The sequence below is a fragment of the Somniosus microcephalus genome, unplaced genomic scaffold (genome assembly GCF_052327205.1).
Source record: "Somniosus microcephalus isolate GS21.2 unplaced genomic scaffold, FLI_Smic_1.0 unresolved_chr8, whole genome shotgun sequence".
NCBI lineage: Eukaryota > Metazoa > Chordata > Chondrichthyes > Squaliformes > Somniosidae > Somniosus > Somniosus microcephalus.
This window is the reverse complement of record NW_028225186.1, coordinates 35740284-35768264: the sequence shown is the minus strand read 5'-3', so window position 1 is coordinate 35768264 and position 27981 is coordinate 35740284. Positions and strand designations below refer to the sequence as shown.

Genomic DNA, 27981 nt, shown 5'->3' with positions numbered 1-27981 from the left:
CTAGGATGTTGCCAGGAATGGAAAATTTTAGCTGTAAGTAAAGATTGGATAGGGTTGGGTTGTTATCTTTGGAGCAGAGGAGGTGGAGTGGAGACATAATTGAGGTGCATAAAATTCTGAGGGGCCAAGATACAGTGGATAGGAAGGACCTATTTCCCTTAGCAGAAATGTCAATGATCAGGGGCGTAGATTTAAAGTAACTGGTAAAATGATTAAAGAGGACTTGACAAGAACCATTTTCACACAGAGAGTGGAGCGGATCTGGAAGTCACTGCCGATCACATTAATAGAAAGCACTATGGACATGTACTTGAAGTGCTGTAAGCTACAGGGCTACGGACCCAGAGCTGGAAAGTGGGATTAGGCAAAATATCTCTTTTTCGTCTGGCAAAGACACGATGGGCCGAATGGCCTCCTTCTCTGGTGTAAATTTCTGTATTTCTATGATCACTGCCCTTAATCTTCAATATTCCAGGGAATACAAGCCTAGATTATCTGATCTCTGCTCATAGCCTAACCCTTGGAGCCCTGGTAACACACTCGTGAATCTGCACCGCACATCCTCCAAGGTCAATATATCCTTTCTAAGGTGCAGTGCGCAGAACTGTACACAGTGACCTAACCAGGCCTCTGTGCAGCTGTCACACAACTTCCTTCCATTTATATTGTGCAGGGAAGTTGTCTAATAGTTTGCATAGGTCATTTCACTGTTGAAAAGTTACATTTGTACAGCTGCGATGGCCGAGTGGTTAAGGCGTTGGACTTGAAATCCAATGGGGTTTCCCCGCGCAGGTTCGAACCCTGCTCGCAGCGATTCTACTGCAAATTCTTTATTTTATTTCATCGGTTCCCTGTGGAGATCACTGGCCCCGAAACTGATTAGAATTCCCTCCACTGCACGTTATGACACTGATTAACCCAAAGCTGTTGTTCCAATTGGAAACACTAATTTGTCATCAATTAGAAATTGTGGATTTGTTTGAAACTATTTGCAAAGATCAGTGAGAAATTTACACATAAGACAGCACGTAAAAATTCCATTTAATAAAGAACCCTGCAATGTTTGGAAGGAAAAGAGTGGAAACGCGGTTTGGTTTTCTAAAGTTGAACCCGAATTAAAAAGTGTGTAAAACGACCACGGCAGGACTCGAACCTGCAATCTTCTGATAGCATCAAGAATTTACACCGAAGTCAGACGCCTTATCCATTAGGCCACGCGGCCACACAAAAGTAGACTCAACAAATCCTAATAATGAGTGATTAAACTCCGTTACTGTGTTCATTTCATTAACAACAGAGAATACTGGAAACACTCAGCAGGTCAGGCAGCATCAAGTGAGGGAGAAACAGAGTTAACCTTTCAGGTCGAACCCTTCGTCAGAACTGGAAAAGGTTAGGGAAGAGGGATTTTTAAGCAGGGGTGGGTGGAGGCGAGGTAAGAACAAAGGAAATGTCTGTGATAGAATGGACGGCAGGAGAGATTGACTTACAAAAGGGATGATGGTGCAAGGCAAAAGGAGAGGTAATAGGACAAGTTAACGAACAAAAGATGGCTCAAGATGAGGTGTGAATGATTATGGCAGAAACATTAACAACTGTCATGTGAGGAAAAATGAGAACAAATTAAAAAAATTAAAGAAATACAGGGGCCAATTTATAGTCTGAAATTGTTGAACTCGGTGTTAAGTCCAGAAGGCTGTAAAGTGCCTGATAGAAAGATGAGGTGCTGTTCCTCGAGATTACGCAGAGCTTCATTGGAACAGTGTAACAGGCCAAGGAAGGAGAGATCAGAGAGGGAGTGGAGCAGATAATTATAGTGACAGGTGACCGGAAGCTCGGGGTCACACTTGCCGACTGTTCTGCAAAGCGGTCACCCAATCTGCATTTGGTGTCACAATGTAGATTCAGCGAATACAGTAACTAAATTGTAAGAAGTACAGGTAATCGCTGATTCACCTGGAAGGAGTGTTTGGTGCCCTGGGCGATGGGAAGGAAGGAGTTAAAAGGGCAGGTGTTGCATCTCCTGCACTTGCATGGGATGGTGCCGGGCGAAGGAGAAGGGGTGTTGGGGTGATAGAGGAGTGGACCAGGCTGTCATGGAGGGAGCGGTCCCTTCGAAATGCTGAAAGGGAGGAGGGGAAGATGTGATTGGTGGTGGGATCATGCTGGAGGTGGTGGAAATGGCGCAGGATGATTCGTTGAATGTGGAGGCGGGTGGGGTGAAAGGTGAGGACAAGGGGGGAACCCTATTATGTTTCTGGGAGTGAGCGGAAGGGGTGAGAGCTGCCGTGCGGGAAATGGAACAGACTCGGTCGAGTGTCATGTCAACCATGGTAGAGGGGGATCCTCATTTGAGGAAAATGGAAGACATACCGGAAGCACTGGTATGGAAGGTGGCCTCATCAGAACAGATGCAACAGAGACAGAGAAACTGGGAGAATGGAATAGAATGGAATGGATAAATCCCCAGGGACTGATAATCTACATCCTAGTGTACTTAAGGAAGTGGCCCTAGAAATAGTAGATGCATTGCTGGTCATCTTCCAAAATTCGATAGATTCTGGAACAGTTCCCATGGATTGGAGGGTAGCTAATGTTACCCCACTATTCAAAAAAGGTGGTAGAGGGAAAATGGGGAATTATAGACCGGTAAGCCTGACATCGGTAGTGGGGGAAATGCTATGTGGATGTGGTGTATTTGGACATTCAGAAGGCTTTTGAGAACGTCCCGCACAAGAGATTAGCGTGTAAAGTTAAGGCACATGGGATTGGGGGCAAGGTACTGACTTGGATAGATAACTGGTTGGCAGACAGGAAGCAAAGAGTTGGAATAAACGTGTCTTTTTCCGAGTGGCAGGCAGTGACTAGTGGGGTACCGCAGGGATTGGTGCTAGGACCCCAGTTATTCACAATATATATTAATGATCTAGATGAGGGAACTAGATGTAATATCTCCAAGTTTACAGGTGACACAAAGTTGGGTGGGCATGTGTGCTGTGAGGAGGATGCCGAGAAACTCCAGTATGATTTGGACAGGTTGGGTGATTGGGAAGAAGCATGTCCGATGCAGTATAATGTGGATAAATGCGAGGTTGTCCACTTTGGTGGCAAAAACAGGAAGGCAGATTATTATCTGAACGTCAATAGATTGGGAGAAGGGGAAGTGCAACTAGACCTGGGTGTCCTTGTGCACTAGTCGCTGAAGGCAAGCATGCAGGTGCAGCAGGCGGTTAAGAAGGCAAATGGTATGTTGGCCTTCGTAGCGAGAGGGTTCGAGTACAGGAGCAAGGATGTCTTGCTGCAGTTGTACAGGGCCTTGGTGAGACCACATCTTGAGCATTGTGTGCAGTTTTGGTCGCCTTATCTGAGGAAGGATGTTCTTGCCATGGAGTGAGAGCAGTGAAGATTCACCAGACTGATACCTGGGATGGCAGGAATGACATATGAGGAGAGATTGGGTTGATTGGTCTTATACTCGCTGGAGTTTAGAAGAATGAGAGGTGATCTCATTGATACTTATAAAATACTAACAGGACTAGACAGACTAGATGCAGTAAGGATGGTCCCGATGGCCGGGGATTCCAGAACCAGGGGTCACAGCCTAAGGATAAGGGGTAAGCCATTTAGGACAGAGATGAGGAGGAATTACTTCATCCAGAGAGTGGTGAACCTGTGGAATTCTCTACCACAGAAGTCAGTGGAGGCAAATTCATTAAATATATTCAAGAAGGAGTTAGATATATTTCTTAAGGCTAAAGGGATCAAGGGATATGGGGAGAAGGCAGGGACAGGGTACTGAATTTGGATGATCAGCCATGACCTCATTGAATGGTGGAGCAGGCTCGAGGGGCCGAATGGCCTACTCCTGCTCCTATCTTCTATGTCTCTATGTTTCTATGTTTCAATGAGTCCTTACAGCAAGCGTGGTGGGAGGAAGTGTGGTCCAGGTAGCTGTGGGAGTCAGTGGGCTTATAGTGGATGTTGGTCGATAGCCTATCCCCAGAAATGGAGACAGAGAAGTCGAGGAAGGGAAGGGAAGAGTCGGAGATGGACCATGTGAAGGTGAGGGAAGGGTGGAAATTGGAGGCAAAGTGAAAGAAATTATCTAGTTCAGGGCGAGAGCAGGAAACGGCACCAATACAATCATCGATGTACCGGAAAAAGAGGTGAGGAAGGGGACCTGAGTAGGACTTGAACAAAGAATGTTCCACATATCCCACAAAAAGGCAGGCATAGCTGGGGCCCATGCAGGTACCAATAGCAACACCTTTAATTTGGAGGAAGTGAATGGAATCAAAGGAGAAGTTGTACAATGTGAGAACAAGTGCAGCCAGGCGGACAAATGCGGTGGTGGATGGGGACTGTTGGGGCCTCTGTTCAAGGAAGAAGTGGAGCCGCTTAAGGCCGTCCTGGTGGTGGATGGAGGTGCAGAGGGAATGGACATCCAGAGTGGAAAGGAGACGTTTGGGGCCAGGAAACTGGAAACTGTTAAAATACGGAGGGTGTTGGAAGAGTCGCGCATGTAGGTGGGAAGGGACTGGACAAGTCGAGAAAAAATAGAGTGAAGATAGGAAGAAATCAGTTCTGTGGAGCAAGAACAGGCTGCAACAATTGGTCAACCAGGGCAGTCCTGTTTGTGGATCTTGGGAAGTATGTAGAAGTGGGCAGTGCGGTGTTGAAGAACTGAGAGATTGGCGGCCTTGGGGGGAAGATCTCCAGAGGAGATGAGGTCAGTGACAGTCTTGGAAACAATTGCTTGATGTTCAGTAGTGGGGTCATGGTCCAGGGGAGGTAGGAGGAGCTGGCAGTGAGTTGCCGTTCAGCCTCCGGATGGTAGAGGACGGTTCTCCAAACAACAACAGCACCACCTTTGTCAGCAGGTTTAATGACAATGTTAGGGTTGGATCGGAGAGAACGGAGTGCTGCAAGTTCAGAGGGAGTTAGGTTGGAGTGGGTGAGGGGAGCAGGGAACTGGAGATCGCCGATGTTATTTCAGTCTCATTCTTTGCACTCCAAACCAACAGAGAGAGTAGACAATGGTAATGCAGTAGATGTAATTTATCTGGATTTTCAGAAGGCCTTCGATAATGTACCCCATAATAGACTGATGAACAAGGTCATAGAATCCGGAGTCAGGTGAGAAGTAGTGGAATGGATTGCTGGCTGGTTTAAGGAGAGAAGGCAGATAGTCCGACTACCGGGTAGTTTATTCACAGTGGCAGAAGGTGGGTAGTGGTGTTCCACAAGTATCAGAGCTGGAGCCACTGCTGTTCGCAATTTATATTAACGATTTAGACTTAGTAATCAGAAACACAATTTATAAATTTGCAGATGACACCAAATTGGGGGGGATAGTCAATACTGGGGAGGACTGCAACAAGTTACAGGAGGACATTAATAAACTTGCAGAATGGGCATAGCATTGGCAAATGAATTTGAATACAAATAAGTGTGACGTATTTCATTATGCTAGGAAGAATAGGGAGGTCAGTTTAAAAGATCTTTAAAATTATGAAAGGTTTTGATAGAGTGGATACAGAGAGAATGATTCCACTTGTGGGGAAGAGCATAACTAGAGGCCATCAATATAAGATAGTCAGCAAGAAATCCAATCGGGAATTCAGCAGAAACATCTTTACCCAGAGAGTGGTGAGAATGTGGAACTCGCTACCACAGGGAGTGGTTGAAGCGAATAGTTTAGATGCATTTTAGAGGAGGCTTGGTAAGCAAATGTGGGAGAAGTGAATAGAGGGTTATGCTGATAGATTTAGATGAGGAAAGACTGGAGGAGGCTCGAGTGGAACATAAATGGCGGCATGGACTGGTTGGACCGAACGGTCTGTTTCTGGCGGTATGTTAATAATGAGCGATTAAACCCCGGGATTGTATTTATTTCAGTTCAATTCTTTGCACTCCAAACCAATCAGCAGCTGTGAACCGTTCACTGATTGAAATACGAGAAGTCCCGATGGATCTGGAATTGTTCATTTAATGTTGGAAACGCTCCGCAGGTCATAACTCAGGATTTCCAGCTTTGCTTCAAAGTATTGCAGGTCCCGTGTGAGTTTCCATCCAAACTTTTCAACAAATAACAAAATCAAGAAACTACCCTCTCTACCAAAAATCAAATGGCCCGTACGGGGATCGAACCCGCGACCTTGGCGTTATTAGCACCACGCTCTAACCAACTGAGCTAACCGGCCATTGGGTTTGGTGCATGTGTATAAGCTTATATTTTCGAGACTCTAGCTGACGATTTCCTGCATTAATCTTTCAGCATACACCTGCAGTTGTCAATCATACACTATCCTATCGGCAAATACTGTACATATGGCACTGTGTGCCACACATGACAACAGCCAACACAAGTGCCAGGCAATGGCCAGCTCCAACAAGCGAAAGTCTAACCACCGCCCCTTCACATTCAACAGCAAGACCATCACCGAATCAGCTACCACCATCATCAACAACAACTTGCATTTATATAGCACCATTAACGTAGTAAAACGTCCCAAGGCGCTGCACAGGAGTATTTTCAGACAAAACATTTGACACCAATCCACATAAGGAGAAATTCGGGCAGGTGACCAAAAGCTTGGTCAAAGAGATAGGTTATAAGGAGCGTCTGAAAGGAGGAAAGAGAGGTGGACAGGTTTAGGCAGGGAATTCCAAAGCTTAGGGCAACAGAAAGGTTGAGCGATTATATTCAGGGATGCTCAAGAGGGCAGGATTAGAGGAGCGCAGATATTTCAGGGGGTTGTGGGGCTGAAGGAGATTACAGAGATAGGGAGGGGCGAGGCCATGGAGGGAACAGAAAAGCAAAATATTATTGAAATGGAGAGAGACTACAGAATGCTGCGGTTAAGAGGGATCTGGGTGTCCTCGTACATGAAACACAAAAAGTTAGCATGCAGTAATTAAGTAGGCAAATGGAATGTGGGCCTTTATTGCAAGGGGCATGGAGTATAAAAGTAGAGAAGTCTTGCTACCACTGTACAGGTGAGACCACGCCTAGAGTACTGCATACATTTTTGTTCTCCTTATTTAAGGAGGGATATACTTGCATTGGAGACAGTTCAGAGAAGGTTCTCTAGGTTGATTCCTGGGATGAAGGGATTGTCTTATGAGGAAAGGTTGAGCAGGTTGGGCCTATACTCATTGGAGGTTAGAAGAATGAGAGGTGATCTTATTGGAAACTTATCAGATTCTGAGGGGGCTTGACAGGGTAGATGCTGAGAGGGTGTTTTCCCTCATGGGGGAATCTAGAATCAGGTGGCATAGTTTCAGAATAAGGATTTGTCCATTTAAGACGCAGATGAGGAGGAATTTCTTCTCTCAGAGGGTTGTGAATCTTTGGAATTATCTACCCCAGAGAGCTGTGGAGCCTGAATCATTGATTATATTCAAGGCTGAGATAGACAGATTGTTGAACTATCGGAGAGTCAAGGGTTAAGGGGGAACAGGCAGAAAAGTGGAGTTAAGGCCAAGATCAGATCAGCCATGAGCTTATTGAATGGTGGAGCAGGCTCGAGGGGCCAAATGGCCAACTCCTGCTCCTATTTCTTATGTTCTTATGTTCTTATAAGGGCAGCCGGTGCATGGGAACACCATCACCTCCAAGTTCCCCTCCAAGTTACACACCATCCCGACGTGAAAATATATCACCATAACTTCATCGTCGCTAGGTCAAAATCCTGGAAATCCCTCCCTAACAGTACTATTGGAGGACCTTCACCTCATTGACTGCAGCGGGCCAAGAGGGCTTCTCACTACCACCTTCTCAAGGGCAATTAGTGATGGGCAATTAATGCTGGCCTTGCCAGCGATGCCCAAGTCCTAGGAACAAATTACATTAAATTAAAATCGTCACGACTGGATGTGGAAGGATTGCAGAGCTTTGATCTGATCCGCTGGTTGTTGGATCGCTTCGCTCTGTCTACACATGCTGTTTCCATAGCTTAGCATGTGTGTAGTCCTGTGTTGTAGCTTCATGAGGTTGGCAGCTCATTTTCAGTACGCCTGGTGCTGCTCCTGAAATGCTCTTCTACACTCCTCATTGAACTAGGGTTGGTCCCCTGTCTTGATGCTAATGGTAGGGTGAGGGATATGCCGGTCCATAAGGTTACAGATTGTGGTGGAATACAATTCCAAAACTGAGGCCCCCTCTGCCCTCTCGGGTGGACATAAACGATCCCATGGCACTATTGGAAGAAGAGCAGGGGATGATGAGGTTTACCCCGGTGTCCTGTAGCCAATATTTATCCTCAAATCAACATCACTAAAACAGGTGATCCTCGATTATCACATTGTGGGAGCTTGCTGTGCACAAATTGGCTGCTGCTGTTTTTCCTACATTACAACAGTGACTACAACTACAACTACAACTACATTGCCTGTAAAGCGCTTTGAGACGTCCTCAGGTGAAAGGCGCTGTAGAAATCAGAGTCTTTCTTTTACAGCCTTCGAAGTCACAGAATCACAGAAACCCCACAGTGCAGATAGAGGCCATTTCGGCCCATCGAGCCTGCACCGACACATATCCCACCCGATCCCCGTAACCCCTGCACCAACACATATCCCACCCTATCCCCGTAACCCCACGTATTTAATCCACCTAACACTAAGGGTTAATTTATCATAGCCAATCAACCTAACCCGCACATCTTTGGACTGTGGGAGGAAACCGGAGCACTGACAACTGACAAAAACCAAAAATCAACATAAATTGAATTTAACAGCAAAAGGAGTTAAGGCAGGCCGGTTAGCTCAGTAGGTTAGAGCGTGGTGCTAATAACGCCAAGGTCGCGGGTTCGATCCCCGTACGGGCCATTTACTTTTTGATGCTGTGGGTAGTTTCTTAATTTTGCTATTTGCTGAAAAGATTGGAGCTGTCATACTTTGAAGCAAAGCTACAAAACCTTAGTTCTGCCGAGAACTCAAGGAACTGGAAGGTTGACCTTCTGTCTATCTGTCCACAGATGGCGCTGATGGATAAGGCGTCAGACTTCGGTATTAATTTTGAGGTTATCAGAATATTGCAGGTTCGAGTCCTGCCACGGTCTTTTTACACACTTTTTAATTCGTGTTCAGTTTTATAAAACCAAACCGTGTTCCCACTTACTAGCTGAAGGTGATTCCCTACCAAACACTGCAGGGCTCTTTATTAATTAGTATTTTTGATGCTGCTTTGTGTGTGTATTGCTCACTAGTTCCCAACAAATCCACAATATCTAATTGATGCCGATAAATTATTAGTGTTTCAATTGGAACTTTGGGTTAATCAGTGTAATAAAGTGCAGTGGAGGGAATTCTGATCAATTTCGGGGCCAGTGATCGCCACAGGGAGCCGATGAAATAAAAAAATTGCATCAAAGTCGCTGCGAGCAGGGTTCGAACCTGCGCGGGGAAACCCCATTGGATTTCGAGTCCAACGCCTTAACCACTCGGCCATCGCAGCTGCACGTTAACAGTGAGAAAATGCTTCCTACTGTGAGTGAGTCAGGAACTAGCTCAGAGAAGACAGGTCATAAATACTCACCGATAAATCCAGCAGGGAATTCAGGATTAACTTCTTTGGCCAAAGAGCGCTGAGAATGCTGTAGTTCAGGCGAATACTACAGATGCATTTGAGAGGAAGGGAGAAAGGAATAGAAGGATATGCTGATAGGGTTTTGTAAATTCGTTTATGGGATGTGGGTGCTCTGGCAAGGCCAGCATTAAATGCCCATCCCTAATTGCCCCTTGAGAAGGTGGTGGTGAGCCGCCTTCTTGAACCGCTGCAGTCCGTGTGGTGAAGGTGCTCCCACAGTGCTGTTAGGGAGGGAGTTCCAGGATTTTGACCCAGCGACGATGAAGGATCGGCAATATACTTCTAAGTCAGAATGGTGTGTGACTTGGAGGGGAACTTGGAGGTGGGGGTGTTCCCATGCGCCTGCTGCGCTTGTCCTTCTAGGTGGAAGAGGTTGCGTGTTTGGCAGGTGCTGCTGAAGAAGCCTTGGTGAGTTGCTGCAGTGCATCTTGTAGATGGTACACACTGCAGCCACGGTGCGCCGGTGGTGGAGGGAGTGAATGTTTAAGGTGGTGGATGGGGTGCCAATCAAGCGGGCTGCATTGTCCTGGAAGGTGTCGAACTTCTTGAGTGTTGTTGGAGCTGCACTCATCCAGGCAAGTGGAGAGTATTCCATCACACTCCTTACTTGTGCCTTGTAGATGGTAGAAAGGCTTTGGGGAGTCAGGAGGTGAGACACCCGACGCAGAATACCTAGCCTCTGACCTTCTCTTGTTGTCACAGTATTTATGTTCAATGGTAACCCCCAGGATGTTGGTGGTCAGCTCCTTTGTTCATGTTGGACCAAGGTTTTAATGAAGTCGGGAGCCGAGTGCTCTTGGCAGAACCCAAGCCGGGCATCAATGAGCAGGTGATTGGTCAGTAAGTGCCACTTTACAGCACTGTGGATGAAACCTTCCATCACTTTGCTGATGATTGAGAGTAGAGAGTAGACTGATGGGGTGGTAATTGGCTGGATTGGATTTGTCCTGCTTTTTGTGGACAGGACATACCTGGGCAGTCTTCCACATTGTTGGATAGATGCCAGTGTTGTAGCTGTACTAGAACAGCTTGGCTGGAGCACAAGTCTTCAGAATGATAGCCGGGGTGTTGTCAGGGCCCAGAGCCATTGCTGTATCCAGTGTGCTCAGCCTTTTCTTGATATCACGTGGAGTGAATCGAATTGGCTGAAGACTGGCTTCTGTGATGGTGGGGACCTCAGGAGGAGGCTGATATGGATCAGGCCAGGTGGTCCGTCCAGCTTCATTTTTATTATTTTGTTTCACAGCGGTTTGTTACAACTGAGTGGCTTGCTAGGCCATTTCAGAGGGCAGTTAAGAATCAACCACATTGCTTTGGGACTGGAGTCACACAAAGGCCAGACCAGGTAAGGACGGCAGATTTCATTCCCTGAAAGACATTAGTGAACCAGATGGATTTTTACGACAATCCGATAGTTTCATGGTTACCATTACTGATTCTAGTTTTATTTGGGGGGTGAGGAGAAATAGAGAAGGAGGAGCCTCGTGTGGAGACCAGTTCGTGCAAATGGACTGTTTCTGTGGGGCAGACTCTATAATATTATGTAACACCCGTTTTAATCAGACACAGAATGATCCGGGACTGACAGCACATCCCTTTTAAACAGACACAGAATGATCCGGGACTGACAGCACATCCCTTTTAAACAGACACAGAATGATCCGGGACTGACAGCACATCACTTTTAAACAGACACAGAATGATCCGGGACTGACAGCACATCCCTTTTAAACAGACACAGAATGACCAGGGACTTACAGCACATCCCTTTTAAACAGACACAGAATGATCCGGGACTGACAGCACATCCCTTTTAAACAGACCCAGAATGACCAGGGACTGACAGCACATCCCTTTTAAACAGATACAGAATGACCAGGGACTTACAGCACATCCCTTTTAAACAGACACAGAATGATCCGGGACTGACAGCACATCCCTTTTAAACAGACACAGAATGATCCGGGACTGACAGCACATCCCTTTTAAACAGACCCAGAATGACCAGGGACTGACAGCACATCCCTTTTAAACAGATACAGAATGACCAGGGACTGACAGCACATCCCTTTTAAACAGACACAGAATGATCCGGGACTGACAGCACATCCCTTTTAAACAGACTCAGAATGACCCGGGACTGACAGCACATCCCTTTTAAACAGACACAGAGTGATCCTGGACTGACAGTACATCCCTTTTAAACAGACACAGAATACTCCGGGACTGACAGCACATCCCTTTTAAACAGACTCAGAATGACCCGGGACTGACAGCACATCCCTTTTAAACAGACACAGAGTGATCCCGGACTGACAGCACATCCCTTTTAAACAGTCACAGGATAATCCGGGACTGAAAGCATGTCCCTTTTAAACAGACACAGAATGACCCGGGACTGACAGCACATCCCTTTTAAACAGACACAGAATAATCCGGGACTGACAGCACATCCCTTTTAAACAGACACAGGATAATCCGGGACTGAAAGCATGTCCCTTTTAAACAGACACAGAATGACCCGGGACTGACAGCACATCCCTTTTAAACAGACACAGAATAATCCGGGACTGACAGCACATCCCTTTTAAACAGACACAGGATAATCCGGGACTGAAAGCATGTCCCTTTTAAACAGACACAGAATGACCCGGGACTGACAGCACATCCCTTTTAAACAGACACAGAATAATCCGGGACTGACAGCATGTCCCTTTTAAACAGACACAGAATAAACCGGGACTGACAGCATGTCCCTTTTAAACAGACACAGAATGATCCGGGACTGACAGCATGTCCCTATTAAACAGACACAGAATGATCCGGGACTGAAAGTAGACCCCTTTTAAACAGTCATGGAATGCTGCCTGACCTGCAGAGTGTTTCCAGCATTTCATCTGTTTATATTTCAGATTTCCAGCATCAGCACTATTTTGCTTTTGTAGTAGAATTTTACGTAATTGGCTCTGTGGCGCAATGGATAGCGCATTGGACTTCTAGTTGGTATAGCAGATTAAGGCATTCAAAGGTTGTGGGTTCGAGTCCCACCAGAGTCGGATTTTGGGTCAGGGTTCGGTGGTTCCTCCAGTGACGGTACATTTTGCAGTAAATCGGTAATTCAGAGAAGGGAAACTACCGCCCCGACACTTTCCCTCTGAGTACTCTCAACCCCTGAGTCAGTTACACAGGAGCAGGAGGAGGCCATTCAGTCCCATGGCCGTTTTACATAGGAACAGGAGGAGACCATTCAGTCCCATGACCCTTTTACACAGGAACAGGAGGAGGCCATTCAGCCCCTTTAGCCTGTTATACAGGAACAGGAGGAGGCTATTCAGCCCCTCGAGCCTGTTATGCAGGAACAGGAGGAGGCTATTCAGCCTGTTAAGCCTGTTATGCAGGAAAAGGAGGAAGCCATTCAGCCCCTCAAGCCTGTTACACAGGAACAGGAGGAGGCCATTCAGCCCCTTGAGTCTGTTACACATAAATAGGAAGAGGCCATTCAGCCCATCGAGCCTATCATACAGGAACAGGAGGAGGCCAATCAGCCCCTCGAGCCTGTTATGCAGGAACAGGAGGAGGCTATTCAGCCTGTTAAGCCTGTTATGCAGGAAAAGGAGGAAGCCATTCAGCCCCTCAAGCCTGTTACACAGGAACAGGAGGAGGTCATTCAGCCCCTTGAGTCTGTTACACATAAATAGGAAGAGGCCATTCAGCCCATCGAGCCTATCATACAGGAACAGGAGGAGGCCATTCAGCCCCTCGAGCCTGTTATGCAGGAACAGGAGGAGGCTATTCAGCCTGTTAAGCCTGTTATGCAGGAAAAGGAGGAAGCCATTCAGCCCCTCAAGCCTGTTACACAGGAACAGGAGGAGGCCATTCAGCCCCTTGAGTCTGTTACACATAAATAGGAAGAGGCCATTCAGCCCATCGAGCCTATCATACAGGAACAGGAGGAGGCCATTCAGCCCCTCGAGCCTGTTATGCAGGAACAGGAGGAGGCTATTCAGCCTGTTAAGCCTGTTATGCTGGAAAAGGAGGAAGCCATTCAGCCCCTCAAGCCTGTTACACAGGAACAGGAGGAGGCCATTCAGCCCCTCGAGTCTGTTACACATAAATAGGAAGAGGCCATTCAGCCCCACAAGCCTGTTATACAGGAACTGGAGGAGGCCAATCAGCCCCTCGAGTCTGTATCACTGGAACAGGAGGAGGCCATTCAGCCCCTCGAGCCTGTTATGCAGGAACAGGAGGAGGCCATTCAGCCCCTCGAGCCTGTTATGCAGGAACAGGAGGAGGCTATTCAGCCTGTTAAGCCTGTTATGCAGGAAAAGGAGGAAGCCATTCAGCCCCTCAAGCCTGTTACACAGGAACATCATGGGCAAGGAAACCTCCTGCTGATTACCACCTACCACCCTCCCTCAGCTGATGAATCAGTACTCCTCCATGTTGAACACCACTTGGAAGAAGCACTGAAGGCAGCAAGGGCACAGAATGTACTCTGGGTGGGGGGCCTCAATGCCCATCACCAAGAGTGGCTCGGTAGCAGCAGTACTGACCGAGTTGTTCGAGTCCTGAAGGATATGGCTGCCAGTCTGGGCCTGCGGCAGGTGGTGAGGGAACCAACACGAGGGGAAAACCTATTTGAACTCCCCCTGACCAATCTACCTGTCACAGATGCAAAACAGTTCAAAAAGTATTCATTGGCTGTAAAGCACTTTAGGATGTCCTGAGGTCGTGAAAGCCCTGTAGAAATGCAAGTCCTTCTTTTACAGCCTTCAAAGACAAAGTGACTTAGCGGGCGGGCAAAGACCAGAAACAGGGACGGTTCTATAGATAACTAATACAGATGGGCCGGTTAGCTCAGTTGGTTAGAGCGTGGTGCTAATAACGCCAAGGTCGCGGGTTCGATCCCCGTACGGGCCATTTATTTTTCGAGGGAAGGTTAATTTCTTAATTTTGTAATTTTTGAGCAGTTTAAAAGTTTAAAAAGTTTGGAAGGAAACTCACACGGGACCTACAAAGCTGCAAAATCTTAGTTCTACCGAGAGCTCATGGACCTGAAAGGTTAACCCTGTGTTTTTCTGTCCACAGATGTTCCCTGACCTGTGGAGTGTTTCCAACATTTAATGAACAATTTCAGATCCAGCATCTGCTGCATTTCGCTTTTTATTTTACCGCAGTGTCCTCGCTTCTATTAACAAAAGTCAAAAATAAATTGTAGCTACTGGAAAATGGGTTTTATTGTCACTGTCAGCATTGGTGGTTCAGGGGTAGAATTCTCGCCTGCCACGCGGGAGACCCGGGTTCGATTCCCGGCCAATGCAGGTTTAAATCTTTAACAATTTATTTCAGAGCAAACACATCACATGAAACATTAATAATAAATTAGCTGTTCCTGTGTAACTGGATCAAGGGAATGAATGGCCTCCACCTGTTCCTGTGTAACAGGCTTGAGGGGCTGAATGTCCTCCTGTTCCATTGTAACAGGCTCTCGAGGGGCTAAATGGCCTCCTGTTCCAGTGTAACAGGCTTGAGGGGCTGAATGGCCTCCTCCTGTTCCTGTGCAACATGCTCGAGGGGCTGAATGGCCTCCTCCTGTTCCTGTGTAACATGCTCGAGGGGCTGAATGGCCTCCTCCTGTGTAACAGGCTCGAGGGGCTGAATGGCCTCCTGTTCCAGTGTAACGGGCTCGAGGGACTGAATGGCCTCCTCCTGTTCCTGTTTGACAGGCTCAAGGGGCTGAATGTCCTCTTCCTGTTTGACAGGCTCGATGGGCTGAATGGCCTCCTCCTGTTCCTGTTCGACAGGCTCGAGGGGCTGAATGGCCTCCTCCTGTTCCGGTTTGACAGGCTCGAGGGGCTGAATGGCCTGTTCCTGTTCGACAGGCTCAAGGGGCTGAATGGTCTCCTCCTGTCCCGGTTTGACAGGCTCGAGGGGCTGAATGGCCTCCTCCTGTTCCGGTTTGACAGGCTCGAGGGGCTGAATGGACACCTCCTGTTCCGGTTTGACAGGCTAGAGGGACTGAATGGCCTCCTCCTGTTCCGGTTTGACAGGCTCGAGGGGCTGAATGGCCTCCTCCTGTTCCTGTTCGACAGGCTCAAGGGGCTGAATGGCCTCCTCCTGTACGGTTTGACAGGCTCGAGGGGCTGAATGGCCTGTTCCTGTTCGACAGGCTCAAGGGGCTGAATGGCCTCCTCCTGTTCCTATTGAACCATGTTTCAGGCACTAATGTGGCTGATGTTCCGATTGTGCCCTCTGCTGTCCCGGCGCAGAAAGAAACACAGTGCCCGTGTATAAAACCCAAAGTCCTTGTACTTTCTTTCTTTCTTTGAATCTTTCTTTCATTTCTTCGCCATATGCTCCTTATTCTTTGTTGCTTAGTGATATATGTGTTCATATTTGCCGGTTTCAGCATGTTCATTGCTTCTGCTGCTTTGAATTGTGTCGAAAAAGTGAACTGAATTTCTCCACCTGTGTGAAGCATCCTCGTGTTCGAAGCTGTTTTGGTTTCAATCAAACAAACGCACAGATTACTCGAACTCGCTGAGACTTTCCTGGCCAGTATTTGTTTCTTGCTTCCTTGCATTTGGAAAGGCCCAGGCTTCATCCCCGGCCTGTGCTGAGGGAGCTGACCTGAGCCTGGGCAGCGGTTACAATTGGTGTCTGTGGCCCTGTGTTAGGGAGAGGGTGAATGAGCCTGGCTTCTTGTCCACTCGCCCTGCTGGCTGTGGGCAATGGCTGAGCAGAGGACCAGTTGTGATGGGTTTCAGCAGGAGGGGAGAGGTGGAGAAGGGAAGTTGTAAAGATAAAGAAAGGGGCTCCCAGCTGTTACAGCTGCTGCCCACAGTAGGCAGTTTGGACAGTGGGTTACCACAGCCCATGACACACACGAGCCAATCCAGCCGCCTCGTGGACTGCCTTCACTTACACTTCTCCTTTTTAAGATGAAACTGTCATTTCATTCATGTGATATCTAAACCACATCCCCTCTGATTGTCATTTCAAAACCATTGCACTTACAGTCTCAGCTCAACATCGGCAAACCCCAGCAGCAAGCAGGTGAGATTTACAATCTCTTAATGATCAATGATCTTTCACAGGAACGTGTCAAATCAGTGCTATGTTGTTAAAGTCAACACAGGATGTCAAGGTCTTAGAGAGGGTGCAGAGGAGATTTACCAGAATGGTACCAGGGATGAGGGAATTCAATTATGTGGAGAGACTGGAGAAGCTGGGATTGTTCTCCTTAGAGCAGAGAGGGTTAAGAGGAGATTTGATAGAGATGTTCAAAATTATGAATAGTTTTGATAGCATAAATAAGAAGAAAGTGTTTCCACTGGCAGAAGTTTCGGTAACCAGAGGACGCAGATTTATTGTGATTGGCAAAAGAAACAGAGGTGACATGAGGAAACATTTTTTTTAAGCAGCAAGTTGTTGTGATCTGGAATGCGCTGCCTGAAAGGGCGGTGGAAGCAGATTCAATAGTAACTTTCAAAAGGCAGTTGAATAAATACTTGAAGGAAAACATTACAGGGCTATGGGGAAAGGGCAGGTGAATCAAATTAATTGCAGAGCTCTTTCAAAGTGCCGGCGCAGGGCTATGGGGAGAGAGTGGGGCACTGGGATTTATTTGGGATTGATACAGGTCTATGGGGTGTGAGTGGGGCAGTGTGATTAGTTTGGGATTGATTCACGGCTATGGGGTGAGAGCGGGGCAGTGGGATTAGTTTGTGATTGATACAGGTCTATGGGGTGTGAGCGGGGCAGTGGGATTAGTTTGGGATTGATTCAGGGCTATGGGGTGAGAGCGGGGCAGTGGGATTAGTTTGTGATTGATACAGGTCTATGGGGTGTGAGCGGGGCAGTGGGATTAGTTTGGGATTGATTCAGGGCTATGGGGTGAGAGTAGGGCAGTGGGATTAGTTTGTGATTGATACAGGTCTATGGGGTGTGTGTGGGGCAGTGGGATTAGTTTGGGGATTGATACAGGGCTATGGGGAGATAGCGGGTCAGTGGGATAAGTTTGGGATTGTTACAGGGCTTTGGGGAGACAGCGGGGCAGTGGGATTAGTTTGGGATTGATACAGGTCTATGGGGTGTGAGCGGGGCAATGGGATTAGTTTGGGGATTGATACAGGGCTATGGGGAGATAGCGGGTCAGTGGGATTACTTTGGGATTGTTACAGGGCTTTGGGGAGAGAGCGGGACAGTGGGATTAGTTTGGGATTGTTACAGGGCTTTGGGGAGAGAGTGGGGCAGTGGGATTAGTTTGCGATTGATACAGGTCTATGGGGAGATAGTGGGTCAGTGGGTTTAGTTTAGTATTGCTGTGGCAAAGACCCAGAATTAACACAGTGGGCCGAATGGTCTCCTCTGCTCTGTAAATATCTATTGTTGGAGACTCCTCGGCAGCTTTTAACACACCATTTGGTGTACATTTCCTCTCCATATTCTTCTCTAAATGTTCACTGACGGTTCCTTCACAGCTACCCAGGCTCCCTGTTTTTCGTGTTAGCAGCAAATGTCGATACGTCTGCCTCCTGTACCCAAGTCCAGATTGTTGAAATGGCAAGAAGGGCAACGGTCGCAGCAGTGATGCAGGGGGGCCAACTGTTTACATCGTCCAGTCAAAAAAACACCCAATAACTACCGCACTCTGCTTCTGCCTTTTAACCAGCTTCCTGGTTTCTCGAACGGTTTCTAGTTGTGTATTAATTTTTCCCATATAAGGACATAGAAACATAGAAACATAGAAGATAGGAGCAGGAGTAGGCCATTCGGCCCCTCGAGCCTGCTCCGCCATTCAATGCGATCATGGCTGATCATCCAAATTCAGTACCCGGTCCCTGTTTTCTCCCCATACCCCTTGATCCCTTTAGCCTTAAGAAATATATCCAACTCCTTCTTGAATATATTTAATGAACTGGCCTCTACTGCCTTCTGTGGTAGAGAATTCCACAGGTTCACCACTCTCTGGGTGAAGAAATTCCTCCTCATCTCAGTCCTAAATGGCTTACCCCTTATCCTTAGACTGTGACCCCTGGTTCTGGACTCCCCGGCCATCGAGAACATCCTTCCTTCATCTGGTCTGTCCAGTCCTGTCAGAATTTTATAAGTTTCAATGAGATCCCCTCTCATTCTTCTAAACTCCAGCGAGTATAAGCCCAATCGACCCAATCTCTCCTCATACGTCATTCCTGCCATCCCAGGTATCAGCCTGGTGAATCTTCGCTGAACTCCTTCCATGGCAAGAACATCCTTCCTCAGATAAGGCGACCAAAACTGCACACAATACTCACGATGTGGTCTCACCAAGGCCCTGTACAACTGCAGCAAGACATCCTTGTTCCTGTACTCAAACCCTCTCGCTACGAAGGCCAGCATACCATTTGCCTTCTTAACTGCCTGCTGCACCTGCATGCTTACCTTCAGCGACTGCTGTACAAGGACACCCAGGTCTCATTGCACTTCCCCTTCTCCCAATCTATTGCTATTCAGATAATAATCTGCCTTTCTGTTTTTGACACCAAAATGGATAACCTCGCATTTATCCACGTTATATTGCATCTGCCATGCTTTTGCCCAATCACCCAACCTGTCCAAATCATACTGGAGTTTCTCGGCATCCTGCTCACAGCACACATGCCCACCCAGCTTTGTGTCATCTGCAAACTTGGAGATATTACATCCAGCTCCCTTGTCTAGATCATTAGTATATATTGTGAATAGCTGGGGACCAAGGACCAATCCCTGCTGTGCCCCACCAGTCACTGCCTGCCGCTCGGAAAAAGAACAATTTATTCCAACTCTTTGCTTTCTGTCTGCCAACCAGTTCCCTATCCAAGTCAATACCTTGCCTCCAATCCCACGTGCCTTAACTTTACACGCTAATCTCTTATGCGGGACCTTATCGAAAGCCTTTTGAAAGTCCAAATACACCACATCCACTGGTTCTCCATTATCTATTTTAGCAGTAACATCCTCAAAAAATTCCAGTAGATTAGTCAAGCATGATTTACCTTCTGTAAATCCATGTTGACTTTGTCCGATCCTGTCACTGTTTTCCAAGCGCTCTGCTATTACATCTTTTATAGGTGACTTTAATTTACATATTGATTGGACTACCCAAATTAGTAAAAATTCTGAGGAGGAGGAATTCCTGGAATGTTTTCGGGACGGTTATCTGGACCAATATGTCGAGGAGCCGACTCGAGATCAGGCCATTTTAGACTGGGTATTGTGCAATGAGAAGGGACTTATCAGCAATCTTCTTGTACGAGGCCCCTTGGGTCAGAGCGATCATAATATGATCGAGCTCTCAGTCGAGATGGAGAGTGAGGAAATTGAATCAGAGACTAAGGTCCAGAACTTAAATAAAGGGAATTACGAGGGTATGAGACGGGAATTGGGTAAGATTGATTGGGTGGTGTTTCTGGGGGGATTGACAGTGGAGAGACAATGGCAAGCATTCAAAGATAGAATGGAAGAATTCCAGAACATGTTTATACCGGTTTGGCATAAAAATAAACATAAAAAGGTGACTCAACCGTGGATAACGAGGGAAATTAGGGACAGCATAAAATCAAAAAAAAGGGCATATCAACTGGCAAAAAAAAGCACCAGACCGGAAGATTGGGGGCAGTACAGGATACAGCAAAAGAGGACAAAGGGATTAATCAGGAAGGGGAAAATAGAATACGAAAGTAAACTTGCAGCAAACATAAAGACAGACTGCAAAAGCTTTTATCGGTATATCAGGAGGAAAAGACTGGTAAAATCCCAAGTCGGTCCCTTGCAGTCCGATTCGGGAGAATATATAATGGAGAATAAGGAAATGGCAGACCAATTAAACTCATACTTTGGTTCTGTATTCACAAAGGAGGACACAAATAACCTCCCAGGAATATCGGCAAACATAGGGACTAATGAGAGGGAGGAGCTGACAGAAATTAGTATCTCTAGGGATATGGTGTTGGGTAAGTTGAGGGGACTGAAGGCCGACAAATCCCCGGGGCCTGATAAACTACATCCTAGGGTACTTAAGGAGGTGGCCCTGGAGATAGCAGATGCTCTAAGGATCATCTTCCGGAACTCCATTGACTCGGGAACAGTACCCGTGGATTGGAGGGTAGCTAATGTTACCCCAATATTTAAAAAGGGGGGTAGAGAGAAAGCAGGGAATTATAGACCAGTAAGCCTTACATCGGTTGTGGGCAAAATGCTAGAGTCCATTATTAAGGATAAAATAGCGGAGCACTTGACAAATGGGGAAAGGATCGGACAGAGTCAACATGGATTTACAAAGGGTAAATCGTGTTTGACTAATCTGCTGGAATTTTTTGAGGAAGTAACTGGTAAAATAGATGGGGGAGAGCCAGTGGATGTGGTGTACCTTGACTTCCAGAAAGCCTTCGATAAGGTTCCACACAAAAGATTATCATGCAAAATTAAGGCTCATGGGATTGGGGGCAAAGTATTAACGTGGATAGAGAACTGGCTGGCGGATAGAAAACAGAGAGTTGGAATAAACGGCTCGTTTTCGGAGTGGCAGGCAGTGACCAGCGGGGTGCCGCAAGGATCTGTCCTGGGACCCCAGCTGTTCACAATATATATAAATGATCTGGATCAGGGAATTGGATGCAATATTTCCAAATTCCCTGACGACACTAAACTAGGAGGAGGGGTGGGCTCTGATGAGGATGTCAGGAGGCTACAGTGCGATTTGGACAGGTTGGGGGAATGGGCGGATACGTGGCAGATGCACTATAATGTGGATAAATGCGAGGTTATCCACTTTGGGGGTAAAAACAGGAGGGTAGATTATTATCTAAATGGCAATAGATTGGGAGATGGGGAAGTGCAGAGGGACCTGGGTGTTCTTGTGCACCAGTCACTGAAGGAGAGCATGCAGGTGCAACAGGCGATCAAGAAGGCAAATGGTATGTTGGCCTTCATATCAAGGGGGTTCGAGTATAGGAATAGGGATACCTTACTACAGCTGTACAAGGTGCTGGTGAGACCGCATCTGGAGTATTGTGTACAGTTTTGGTCGCCCCATCTGCGGAAGGATGTTCTTGCCATGGAAAGAGTGCAACGGCGATTCACCAGGCTGATACCTGGAATGGCGGGAATGACCTACGAAGAGAGATTAAATAGTTTGGGCTTGTACTCACTGGAGTTTAGAAGATTGAGAGGGGATCTCATCGAAACATATAAAATTATGGCAGGCCTGGACAGGCTGAATTCAGAGAGAATGTTTCCAATGGCCGGGGAGCACAGAACCAGGGGCCACAGTCTAAAAATAGCGGGCAAATCATTTAAAACAGAGATGAGGAAGAATTTCTTCACTCAAAGAGTGGTGAGCCTGTGGAATTCCCTGCCACAGAGGGCTGTGAAGGCTAATTCAATAAATATTTTCAAGAGAGAATTGGATATATTTCTGAAGGCTAAGGGGATTAAGGGTTACGGAGAAAAGGCGGGGACGGGGTACTGAACTGGTAAGATCAGCTATGATCTCAGACGAAGATCAGCCATGATCTCATTGAATGGCGGAGCAGGCTCGAAGGGCCGAATGGCCTACTCCTGTTCCTATCTCTATAATGGACTCTAGCATTTCCCCACTACCGATGTCAGGTTTACCGGTCTGTAATTCCCATTTTTCTCTCTACCACCTGTTTTGAATAGTGTGGTAACATTAGCTAGCCTCCAATCTATGGGTACTGTTCCAGATTCCATCGAATGTTGGAAGATGATCAGTAATGCATCTACTATTTCTAAGGCCACTTCCTGAAGTACCCTAGGATGTAGATTATCAGCCCCTGGGGATTTATCGGCCTTCAATCCCGTCAATTTCCCTAACACCATTTCCCTACAAATACTGATTTCTTTCAGTTCCTCCCTTTCATCAGACCCTTTAAGAACATAAGAACATAAGAAATAGGTGCAGGAGTAGGCCAATCGGCCCCTCGAGCCTGCTCCACCATTCAATAAGATCATGGCTGATCTGATCCTAACCGCCAATCTACTATCACAGAAACATCTCCTGAATCTAAAAGAATTAGACACACGAAATAGGAGCAGGATCAGGCTACACGGCCCCTGGGACCGCTCCGCTACCCACAGGGCCATGTCCGATCCGAACCTAGACTTATGTCCAAATTCCTGCCCGCTCCCCGTAACCCTTAATTCCCTTTACTTCTAGGAATCTGTCTATTTTTGTTTTAAATTTATGTAATGATGTAGCTTCTACAGCTTTTTGGAGCAGCATATTCCATGGACCTACCACCCTCTGAGTGAAGTAGTTCCTCCTCATCTCAGTTTTGAAAGAGCAGCCCCTTATTCTAAGGCTATGCCCCTTAGTTCTAATTTCACCCATCATCAGGAACATCCTCCCTGCATCCACCCGATCCAAACCTTTCACAATCTTATATGTTTCAATAAGATCGCCTCTCATTCTTCTGAACTCCAATGAGTAGAATCCCAATCTACACATCCTCTCCTCATATGTCCATCCCCTCATCCCCGGGATTAACCGAGTGAACGTTTTTGTACTGACTCGAGAGCAAGTATGTCTCTTCTTATGTATGGACACCAAAACTGTATGCAGGATTCCAGGTGCGGTCTCACCAATACCTTGTACAACTGAAGCAATACCTCCCTATTTTTATATTCCCTCCCTCTAGCAATGAAAGTCAACATTCCATTTGCCTTCTTAATCACTTGCTGCACCTGCATTCTAACCTATTGAGTTTCGTGCACCAGGACCCCCAGATCCCTTTGCACTTCAGTACTTTCAAGTTTCTTGCCATTAAGATAATAACTTGCTGTACGATTTTTCCTGCCAAAGTGCATAACCTCACACTTTCCTGTATTGTATTCCATCTGCCAAATCTCTGCCCACTTACTTAGCCTGTCTATGTCCCCTCGCAGGTTTTTTATGTCCTCCTCACTCACTACTTTCCCTCCCATCTTAGTATCATCTGCAAACTTTGATATATTACACTCGGTCCCCTCCTCCAAATCGTTAATATAGATTGTAAAGAGTTGGGGACCCAGCAATGACGCCTGCGGAACACCACTAGTTACTGATTGACAGTCTGAGAATGAACCATTTATCCCAACTCTCTGCCTTCTGTTAGATAGCCAATATCTATCCATGCCAGAATATTAACCCAATCCCGTGATTTTTTTATCTTAAGCAATAATCTTTTGTGTGGCACCTTGTCAAATGCCTTTTGGAAGTCTAAATACACTACGTCCACTGGTTGCCCTTGATCCACCCTATATGTTCCTTCCTCAAAGAACTCCAGCAAATTTGTCAAACATGACTTCCCCTTCATAAAACCATGATGACTTTGACCTATTAAATTATGATTATCCAAATGTCCTGTTACTGTCTCCTTAATAATGGATTCCAAAATTATACCTTCCTCAGATGTTAGGCTAACCGGTCTATAGTTTCCAGCCTTCTGTCTACTGCCCTTTTTAAATAAGGGTGTTACATTAGCAGTTTTCCAGTCTGCCGGGACCTTTGCTGAGTCCAGGGAGTTTTGGAAATTATTACCAATGCATCCACAATCCCTACCGCCACTTCCCTCAAGACCCTAGGATGTAAGCCATCAGGTCCAGGTGATTTATCCGCCTTGAGTCCCATTATTTTACCGAGTACCACTTCCTTAGTGATTTTGATCGTGCTTAGCTCCTCCCCCCCTTTAGCCCCCTGTTTGTGCAGTGTTGGGATATTCTTAGTGTCCTCTACTGTAAAGACTGATACAAAATATTCATTCAGTGTTTTTGCCATCTCCATATTTCCCACCATTATTTTCCCGGTCTCATCATCTGAGGGAACAACATTTACATTAGCCACCCTTTTTCTTTTTATATACCTATAAAAACTCTTACTATCTGTTTTTATATTTTTGCTAATTTACTTTCATAATCTATCTTCCCTTTCTTAATCAATCTTTTTGTTATTTTTTGCTGTCTTTTAAAGTTTTCCCAATCCTCTATCCTCCCACTAGATTTGGCTACCTTATATGCCCTTGTTTTTAGTCGAATACGATCCTTAATTTCTTTACTTAGCCACGGATGGCTGTCTTTTCTTTTACACCCTTTTCTTCTCAGTGGAATATATTTTTTTTGGAAGTTGTAAAGTAACTCCTTAAATGTACACCACTGATCATGTATCGTCTTACCCTTTAATCTATTATCCCAATCCGCTCTACTCAATTCCGCTCTCATACCTTCATACTCTCCTTTATTCAAGCTTAGCACGCTTGTTTGAGATCCAACCTTCTCACCCTCTAATTGAATATGGAATTCAACCATGTTATGATCACTCATTCCAAGGGGATCCTTTACTAGGACATTTTAAATTAATCCTGTCTCGTTACACAGGACCAGATCTAAGGTTGCTTGCCCCCTGGTCGGTTCAGTTACATACTGCTCAAGAAACCCATCCCTAATACACTCAATGAACTCATCCTCAAGGCAGCCCTACCCAATTTGATTTGTCCAATTCATATGATAGTTAAAATCCCCCATAATTATAGAAGTTCCCTTACTACAAGCCTCAACTATCTCCTGATTGATACTCCGTCCAAAAAAGTTGCAACTGTTTGGAGGCCTATAGACTACGCCCACTAGTGTTTTTTTCCCCTTATTATTCCTTACCTCCATCCAAACTGTTTCATTATCCTGATCTTTTGACCCAATATCATTTCTCTGTATTAAAGTGATTCCTTCCTTTATTAACATAGCCACCCCACCTCCCCTTCCTTCCTGCCTGTCCTTCCTGATCGTTAAATAACCTGGCATGTTTAATTCCCAGGCGTTGTCACCCTGCAGCCATGTTTCTGTAATGGCCACAAGATCATACCCATATATAGTTATTTGTGCCATTAACTCGTCTATTTTCTTACGAATGCTACGTGCATTCAGATAGAGAAGTTTCAAATATGTTATGTGACACTTAGTTCCTGCTTTTGCCCTTTTTATTACTTTACCTTTTACTCCATACCTTCTGCCCCTTCCTGACACGCTCTGGTTTTTAATTTCCCCACTACCTAAATCTATGACCTGCTCTGTTGTCATTTTTATTATTTGCTCTCTAGGAACCTCCCCCCGACTAGTTAGTTTAAAGTCCTCTCTACAGCCCTAGTTAAATGATCCGCCAGGACTCTAGCCCCAGCACTGGCCAATTGAAGCCCGTCCCAACGGAAAAGCTCCCTCCTGCCCCAGTACTGGTGCCAGTGTCCCAGGAAGCAAAACCCATTTCTCCCACACCAGTCTTTGAGCCACGCATTTAACTCTCTAATTTTATTTGTCGTAGCCAAATTCGCTCGTGGCTCAGCTATTATTACCCTTGAGGTTTTGTTTTTTAATTTGACCACTAGCTGCTCATACTCCTTTAGCAGAAACGGCTTCCTAGTGCTATCTACCTCGTTTGTACCAACATGGACCATGACAACTGGATCCACCCCCTCCCACTGCAATTTTCTTTCCAGCCCAGAGGAGATGTCCTTAACCCTGGCACCGGGTAGGCAACACAGCCGTCGGGACTCTCGCTTTCGGCTGCAGAGAACTCTATCTATCCCCCTAATAATACTATCCCCTACCACTACAACATTTCTATTTACTCCCCCCTCTTGAATGGCCCTCCGTTCCACGGTGCTGTGGCCAGGTTGCTCATCCTCCCTGCAGTCCCTGCTCCCATCAGCCGTGCCTCAGTGGGAAGCATCCTTGCCCTGAGTCACTCTCGCTCTCCCCACTCCAGTGACTTGAGCACCAAAATCCAGGCTGACACTCCAATGCAGTCGTGAGAGTGTGCTGCACTGTCGGAGGCTCTGTCTTTCAGATGAGATGTTAAACCGAGGCCACGTCTGTCCTCTCAGGTGGGCGTAAAAGATCCTATGGCACTATTTCGAAGAAGAGCAGGAGAGTTCTCCCCTGGGTCCTGGGCCAATACTTAATCAACATAACTAAAACAGATTATCTAGTCATTATCACACTGCTGTTTCTGGGAACTTGCTGTGCGCAAATTGGCTACCACATTTCCTACATTACAACAGTGACTACACTTCATTGGCGCTAAAAAGTTGGGACGTCCTGAGGTCATGAAAGGCGCTGTAGAAATGCAAGACTTCCTTTTTTCTTTCTCTGGGAGCTCACCCACCACCAATGTTAGGCCGACTGGTCTGTAGTTATCTGATTTATTCCTTTCACTCTGATTGAAGAGAGTTGTTATATTGGCAACTGCAGGCATGTGGCACAACTTCCATATCCAAGGCTTAGATGGAATTTTACAGCACAGACACAGGCCATTCGGCTCGACCTGTCCACGCCAGCGTTTATGCTCCACACGAGCCTCCTCCAACCCTACTTCATCTCGCACTATCACCACATCCTTCCATTCCTTTCTCCCTCAGGTCCTTATCTAGCTTCCCCTCAAATGACATTCGCCTCAATCACTCCTTCTGATAGCATCTTCCACATTCTCACCACTCCCTGGGTAAAAAAATTTCTCCTGAATTCCACTTTGGATTAATTAGTGACTATCTCATATGTATGGCCCCCAGTTTTGTTCTCCCCCCACAACTAGAAATATCTTCTTTCTGTCTACCCTATCGAACCCCTTCATAATTTTAAAGACCTCTATCAGGTCACCTCTCAGTCTCTTTTCTAAAGAGCCCCAGCCTGTTTAATCTTTCCTGATAGTTGAAACCTCTCAGTTCTGGTACAAAACTTTTTTGCAGCTTCTCCAGTGCCTCTTTATCCGTTTTATTATATGGGGACCAGTGCACAGGATGTTTGGAGCATTGTCCTCAAAGCCTCTGTTATATCCTCTCTGTCTTCCCTCAGTATTCGAGAACACAGTCATCAGGTTCTGGGGCCTTTGGCACTTCAATACAAAGAGGAAGCAGATCTTAATGAGAAAATAGCCGTGGCCTGGGAGAGCCGCAGGTGATGATGGAATGGGCGAGGTATGCGAGAGCGTGAGGTGTTCAGAGGAGTAAGGGGTCTTCAGGGAGCTGGTAATATCTGGACAGAAAGGAGCCTTCCGCATATCACAAATATTTAACATGGTAATGGCTTTTCAGAGCAGTGGAGAACAGAGTATCCATGGAAGCAGGTTAACTGATTTGCTTAATTTCTACTAAACTGACAATGTAAACCATCTCTGATTTTACAGGCTGTTCTGGCAGCGACAGAGAAAAAGCATCTCACACCCACAGAATTTTTCTTGAGTGAGGTCTTGCAAAACATCTGATCCCTCGGACGGAAGAAGGAGGCTGTGAAGTTAAGACTGAGCGTTCACTGCCTGCTGCTTCTCTGTGCCCTCTCCTGCAATGTGTTGGTGCCCACAGTCCCCGGGTACAGTTTCAATAACAGCATGC

At 46.4% G+C, this 27981-nt stretch overlaps 8 non-coding genes across 8 annotated transcripts; 5 read left to right on the top strand and 3 right to left on the bottom strand.

Moving 5' to 3' along the window:
- The first annotated feature begins 731 nt into the window (after positions 1-731).
- On the top strand, positions 732-813 carry trnas-uga (transfer RNA serine (anticodon UGA)). The gene has a single exon. It is a non-coding gene; the product is annotated as a tRNA-Ser (tRNA).
- Positions 814-1132: 319 nt separating this feature from the next.
- Positions 1133-1222, bottom strand: trnar-ucg (transfer RNA arginine (anticodon UCG)). Its single transcript is given in 2 exon segments — positions 1133-1168; positions 1186-1222. It is a non-coding gene; the product is annotated as a tRNA-Arg (tRNA).
- Positions 1223-6129: 4907 nt separating this feature from the next.
- Positions 6130-6203, bottom strand: trnai-aau (transfer RNA isoleucine (anticodon AAU)). The gene has a single exon. It is a non-coding gene; the product is annotated as a tRNA-Ile (tRNA).
- A 2552-nt stretch (positions 6204-8755) lies between these two features.
- Positions 8756-8829, top strand: trnai-aau (transfer RNA isoleucine (anticodon AAU)). Its single transcript has one exon. It is a non-coding gene; the product is annotated as a tRNA-Ile (tRNA).
- Positions 8830-9375: 546 nt separating this feature from the next.
- Positions 9376-9457, bottom strand: trnas-cga (transfer RNA serine (anticodon CGA)). Its single transcript has one exon. It is a non-coding gene; the product is annotated as a tRNA-Ser (tRNA).
- Positions 9458-12551: 3094 nt separating this feature from the next.
- Positions 12552-12645, top strand: trnar-ucu (transfer RNA arginine (anticodon UCU)). Its single transcript has 2 exons — positions 12552-12588; positions 12610-12645. It is a non-coding gene; the product is annotated as a tRNA-Arg (tRNA).
- Positions 12646-14435: 1790 nt separating this feature from the next.
- Positions 14436-14509, top strand: trnai-aau (transfer RNA isoleucine (anticodon AAU)). The gene has a single exon. It is a non-coding gene; the product is annotated as a tRNA-Ile (tRNA).
- Positions 14510-14839: 330 nt separating this feature from the next.
- On the top strand, positions 14840-14910 carry trnag-gcc (transfer RNA glycine (anticodon GCC)). Its single transcript has one exon. It is a non-coding gene; the product is annotated as a tRNA-Gly (tRNA).
- Positions 14911-27981: the final 13071 nt, after the last annotated feature.